This window comes from Hibiscus syriacus, unplaced genomic scaffold, assembly GCF_006381635.1.
Source record: "Hibiscus syriacus cultivar Baekdansim isolate YM2019G1 unplaced genomic scaffold, ASM638163v2 tig00000218_pilon, whole genome shotgun sequence".
Taxonomy (NCBI): domain Eukaryota; kingdom Viridiplantae; phylum Streptophyta; class Magnoliopsida; order Malvales; family Malvaceae; genus Hibiscus; species Hibiscus syriacus.
This window is the reverse complement of record NW_024061774.1, coordinates 1,512,991-1,519,644: the sequence shown is the minus strand read 5'-3', so window position 1 is coordinate 1,519,644 and position 6,654 is coordinate 1,512,991.

Here is a 6,654-nt window from a genome sequence, read left to right as displayed (position 1 = left end):
CTCATTCATTTTGCTTAAGCATTCCTTTTCTTTAGTGAGTATATAAAAGAAATCATGATATTCAATTTGCTTCTTGATGTGATTGATGAAAAACTTATGTGTTCGTATCATGGTTTTCAATTGGAATCTTGTTACTGCAAACATGTGGTAGTCGTTGTGGTTTGCTTGAGATTGTGTCGATTTCAGTAAGAATAGTTGTGGAAATATATTGAATATCGGAGATTATCATGTTGTGATCTTGTTAAATTATGTTTCGATATAACAAATTCAAGGTAACTGTTTTAATTTTTTTAGTAATTGAAATGTTCAGTTTAGAAATTTTACGTGCGCCTATGAGCTTCCCAACTCTGTTTATAATGCTTTACCTTGTAGATGTTGCTGCTATTAAGGCAAATAGCTTAGGCAGAATCTTGGAAAAGACATAGCAATATGCCACAATGTTGTCTATCTTGTCTATCTACTTGCATCTCACTGTTTCCTCCTCACCATGAGTGAAAAAATGAGATTAGAAGAAACTCCACATGCTATCAGTGGTAAATAATTCTATTTGTACCCATTTTCAGAAAATAACATTCTTAAAAAAAAGGGAAAAAGCATCTACACGTACATTTTGAAAGTGATAGTTTGGTTTCTGTTGTTTTCTCCTACTGGAATTAAGTAATAAATGGGCACATAACTCAGAATCTGGATAGTATAGGCTTTTCTTGATCTTGATAGCTCATACCTGTTCAAACTTTTTTGAGTCCCTTTTGTCTATTATAATAATATATTGCTGATGCAAGAACTTAAGGTCACACCATTAACTTGTTACAATATGACTTGAGTGCGCTGCATATGTTTATATGTATGTTTATGGTGTTCTCGCCAACTTTATTTTTGTTAAGGGCGCAAAGTATGATGTCGGTGCTAGAACACTTGCATTGATAAGGCACATGGCTTTAAAAAAAGCACTTTATGTGTGAAATAAGGTACAATGCTTATATGCATGTGTTATTGTATGTGTGTCATTGTTTATATAAATGAGATTAATATCTATAATTATGATAATAAACTCTAAATCATGGTCTAATTCATAATGCAAAACATGTTAATTATGGTTTCCTTGTGGTCCTTGCCTGTTGTTGAATAATATAAATATTTGGAAGATGTATTGTTTGACATTATACTCATTACTCTCCTTGCTAATAATGGTACAACTAAGGATAACATATATAATTAAAGTAAACTTCAACCATATTGTGCCTATTACCTTACAAAAGAAGCATTCCTTTATCTTAGCCTAAATTCATAGGTCTTATTTGCTTGTTACCATAAAATCCTTGAAGTAACATTTGAGAATTTGGACTTTATTCTTTTTCTTGTTTGAATGTGTCTGCTTTTAGAACTTTGTTTTATTTTCAATTTGTTAATGTTAGTCCTGTACTGATGTTAGATAATCATTTGTGTTTGTGAATTCAGGATTTTAAAGCTCCAAATCAGTGAATACTATATTTGTGGACCCTTTGTTTGCACTTGTCTACTGTTTTTTTCTTGAAAGGTTGATTCTCAAAGAGTTTTAGTGAACATTACCCATGTTTGTTCTTTGAACCTCGTTTCTTTGAATGGTAAAATTATAAAATTTAATTCATGATTTGATCTAAATTTTATATATACTTAACTAATTTTTAGTAGGTTGATTATAATTGTTCGAGATGTCCAAATAATCAAAAAGACTCTTAGATTAGAATCGATCCTAATTAACCAACTCACCTTCATAACTTGTTGTTAGGTTATTTATTATTTGTATTTAAATCTCTCCACAATTAAAGATAAGAATATTTTAATTATCAATATAAAGATTTAGTAATTTTTAGATTGATTAGTTAATACAGTACAAATGATTGTATAAAGTTCTAATAAAAGCATGAAAGTCAAAACTATTGTTTAGGAAAAGGAAAGGTGACTAATTGTCGGGGTCGAAAGGTTTGATCGAAAAATGTTTAGGTCAGGGGTGACTCTTTCAGTTTAGGGTCAGGGTATATCTAAGACCTAATTGGAATTTATTCTAGAATTTACAGATTATCTACAAAGAGAGACGGTGATAGAATTCAATGTAATGCTTCTGTTTAGGTTCTAAATTTATCTATAATATAGTAATTAACATTTGAATTTGAAACTCCAGAAATACGAAGTGGATAAGAGTTGGATGGATTTCTCAAGGGTAAGCGTCGAATATCGAAATAGAGTCAAAAAATTTCTAAATTTAGCTTTTCTGAATACAAGCCAAGAGAATATGATCCTTTTCCCTTGTAAGAACTGTGCTAACATTAACTAGCACATTCTTGAAGTTGTGTACGAGCATTTAGTTATTTTTGGATTTGTTCGGGGTATAGAAAATGGATATTTCATAGAGAGTTTGTATCAGATAGATCTGCTTCCACGAGTTATTCGACTTATCCTGCTCCTTCTCACCATCCAACTTTTAGAGAAGATGACATGGAAGGGATGTTACGAGATGCATTTAATATGCACATCATCAGCCATATGTTACAGAAAATTATTGTCAGAATGATGTTAATGATTTCATGAGATGGGAAGAATTGGAAGTGCTGAAGAGCCAAATGGTCTTGGATATGACAAAATTCATAGTTGTCCGAATGAATGTATTGTATTAGGGTGATCGAAAAATCAGGACTCTTTCCATGTATGTGGAAAATCTCGATGGATGATTAGGAGCAGAAAATGTTACTGAGGATGAAGCTCAAGCATGATCAAGAAAGAAAATCGATTAGATCTTCGATATTTTCCTCTCATACCTAGGCTACAAAGATTGTTTATGTCCTCCAAGACTGCTGAGTCTATGAGGTGGCATCATGATGGCAGAACCAATGATGGATTATTACGGCATCCAACGGATTCTTTAGCTTGAAAGTCATTGACAGCAAGTATCCAAGTTTTGCGAGAGATCCTCGAAATATCAGGCTCGGTCTTGCAACTGATGGGTTTAATCCATTTAAACTCATGAGTACTTCGATAGTACTTGGCCTATTGTACTTGTTCCTACAATTTGCCTCCCTGGATTGCATGAAACAATCATCTTTCATCTTATCCATATAATCCCCGGCAAGAAAGGCCCCAGAAATGATATTGATATTTACATGCAGCCGCTAATTGCAGAGTTGAAACAGTTATGGGAAGGGGCGAAACGTTACGATGTGTTGACGAATGAGAACTTTAATTTACGTGCGACTTTATTATGGACAATAATGATTTTTCTGTGTATGCAAATTCTCGGGTTGGAGTACCAAAGGTCATTACGCTTGTCCTTGTTGTGTTGTAGAAATATGTTCGAAGTGGTTGGTTAATGGAAAGAAGTTCTCTTATGTGGGATCGTCGGTGGTTACCTGATAATCATAGATTTAGAAGTCAAAAGAATATGTTTGATGGTGATGAAGAGTTTCGAAATGCTCCTAACCAAACAACCGGCTCTCAAATATCAGAATGTTGAAAAATATCAATTTACTTATGGAAGATGAATCAACCAAGTAGTGCACGATCAAAGAAAAAGGCAAAGCAAGTCAATGAAGAGGTGAAGTTGACGAACAAATGATGTCTGATGAAGAGGATGGTCCAAACGAGGTAGACTTATGGAAAAGATGAGTAAATTTTTCGAGTTGCCTTATTGGAAAAAGAAGATTTTGAGACATAATCTTGATGTAATGCATATGAGAAGAATGTTGTGAAAATATTATCGGGACCATTCTGAATGATGGTAGAAAATCTAAAGTAATCTTAAGAGTCAACTTGACTTAGTGGATATAGGAATTCGGCATGATCTTCATCCGCAATTACGTCCAAATGGAATAAATTTTTTGCCGCCTTCTATTTTTTCTCTTTCGAAGAAAGAAAAAGAAGTGTTTTTCACAGTGTTGAAGGACATAAAGTCCCAGATGGTTATGCATCAAACATTTCTCGATGGTCAGTGTTAAAGATCGAAGACTTATGGTTTAAAGTCACATTATTATCACATATTAATGCAAAATTTACTGCCAGTAGCTGTTCGCGGTTGCATGCGAGTAGGTGAAGTCTTGTATCATTGAACTTTCTAATATAATGAAAGTATGTGAGAAAGTTCTAATGGTTGAAGAACTTGATAAACTACAAGATCGAGTCTCCTTGATTTTATGCAACTTGGAGAAGATATTTCCACCTTCATTCTTCATAATTATGGTGCATATGCTAATTCATCTTCCTCACGAAGCAAGAGTTGGTGGTCCAGTTTTCTATCGATGGATACCCTATAGAGAGGCGTTATTTGAATTACACGTTTCAAATTACTACTGATTATACCTCTCACTCAAATGTATTTACGTAGTATGTTGTTTTGTGTAGATTCTTGGGCAAGTTGAAGTCTTATTGTCGTAATAAGCGTTATCCGAAAGGATCAATTGCTTAAGGGTATTTGGCAGAGGAATGTATGACATTTTGCTCTAGATATGTGGAAGATGTTGAAACAAGATGGAATAGACCAATCGAAATGATGTGTTAAGTATTGATGACTTATCTCGACATTATTTCTTTGGAAGTTATGGTCAATCATTAGGGAAAGTTAAAATTGTACACTTAGATGACACGTCTTGGGTACAAGCACACCGATATTTCTTTCCATCATGATTCAATAGATCTCTTTCGTACGTAAGTCTTTCGGACCCAATCCTAATGAAATCTCTTTATCTTTTATATTATTAATTTTTAACGACATAGTATTCTTTATAGTGAGTTTAAAGAAGTATTGAGATCTCGAGCACGCTCCCGAAGATTAAATTAGCGAGAGCTACATAAGTTATTCACAGAAACTTTTCATGAATGGTTAGGCCAGACGATAAGCAACTAAATCTTATGGAACGCTTATAAATTATATACGTCTTGCTTTTTATATCGACGTCAATGCAAATTAATTCACCATTCATGTGTATAGGTTTGGAGTGGGAGAGACGTTAGAGAGGAAGTTAAATGGCTTTCTCAAGGTCTGAATAGAATAGTTAAAAGATATAATGTCTTCCTCATTAATAGGTTCAGGTTCCACACGAAATCTCGTGAAAGATTAAGAAGGACACAAAATTGTGGAGTCGTAGTTACTTCGTCAACTACAAGTTATGCTACTGTAAGGGACAATAATCCGCATGAGGGAGAGGTCGATTATTATGGAAATCTTACGGACATTATTGAGTTAGATTATTATGGAAAACGAAAGGTTGTGCTATTTCGATGTGACTGGGTTAATGTAAACAGATGTTTAAAAAGAGATAAATTCAGGTTTACAATGGTGAATTCTCTCGATTAATTCACAGGGTCAACGTTTGATGGATGACCATATGTATTTCTTCTCAAGTGAAACAAGTATTTTATTGTCACGATCCAATGGATGATGGTTGGTATATTGTGCTTCGAAATACTCTCAGAGATTTGATAGACATCGGGGATGGAAGTAGAGATGACATTGAAACAAGATCAGAAAGTTACCTCTACCACAAACTTAGATGAAACTATCAATAATACAACAACTTCAACGGGTTCGGGAGGACGTTGATGAAGATATTTATGACAACTAACATTATATAAGACTTTTGTACGATTTTATATCTTCATTTAACATGTTGTCTTTCAATATATTCATTAATTAATTCATTTTTTATTACTCAGTTTGTTTATAGAAATTGTAACATCTTCAATACCGGGTTAGTGATCAAATTGTAAAGTTTCAGAATTTGGTGACTAGAGTAGAACCATGGATTAGTTAACTGTAACACCCCAACCCGTACCCGACTCGAATACAAGTCCGAGGTGTCACATTGACTTTTCAAACTTTGACTCTTTTGAAAAACAAAGAAATTTAAAACTTTGCTTAAAGAAAAATACGTTAATTTACATAAAAATGACCACAAAATACAAATTCCATCAGAGTACTCGTAATTAACGACTTATTACATACCAACACTCTATACACACCAAAATGCATACTTTGTCGATTACTTCTGATCTGATCTTCTAGTAATAATATTGTCCTTGCCACTTCTATTCTTGCTCTCTCGTTCTTGGTACCTACGTGTAAATCACTTACACGCTAAGTCATAGACTTAGTGAGGCAATAAATAAACATTTAACAAAAATTTATGAATATGTATTCTTATCATTTGATCATGACATTTCCACATGCTTGTATCTATTACACGATAACATATATAAGCATGTCATGCACATGTAAAACTTACCTTCTTGTGCCACTTCACTTTAATTTATCTTTCAATTGTATTGCCATGTATATTATTGAGAATAGAGGTATGCGAGTACACTGAGGTTGTACACACATATGCTGTCACCACAGCTCGTATAAATGTCCCGAATGACCTATCATCCCGAAGGATGCCATCTGTGTCCCGAAGGACCTGTCATCCTGAAGGATGTAATCTGTGTCCCGTAGGACCTATCATATGTCTTATAGGACATATGTAACCCTCGACTCTTGGCATGCCAACTATACCTATAACTCTCGTATCATATACTATGGGCATTTATTATGAATACATTTCTCATCACTTGTTTTTCTCTTCTATCACATACCACATGTATGTGTAACCATGTATTCATATCATATCACATGTATCACGTATTACA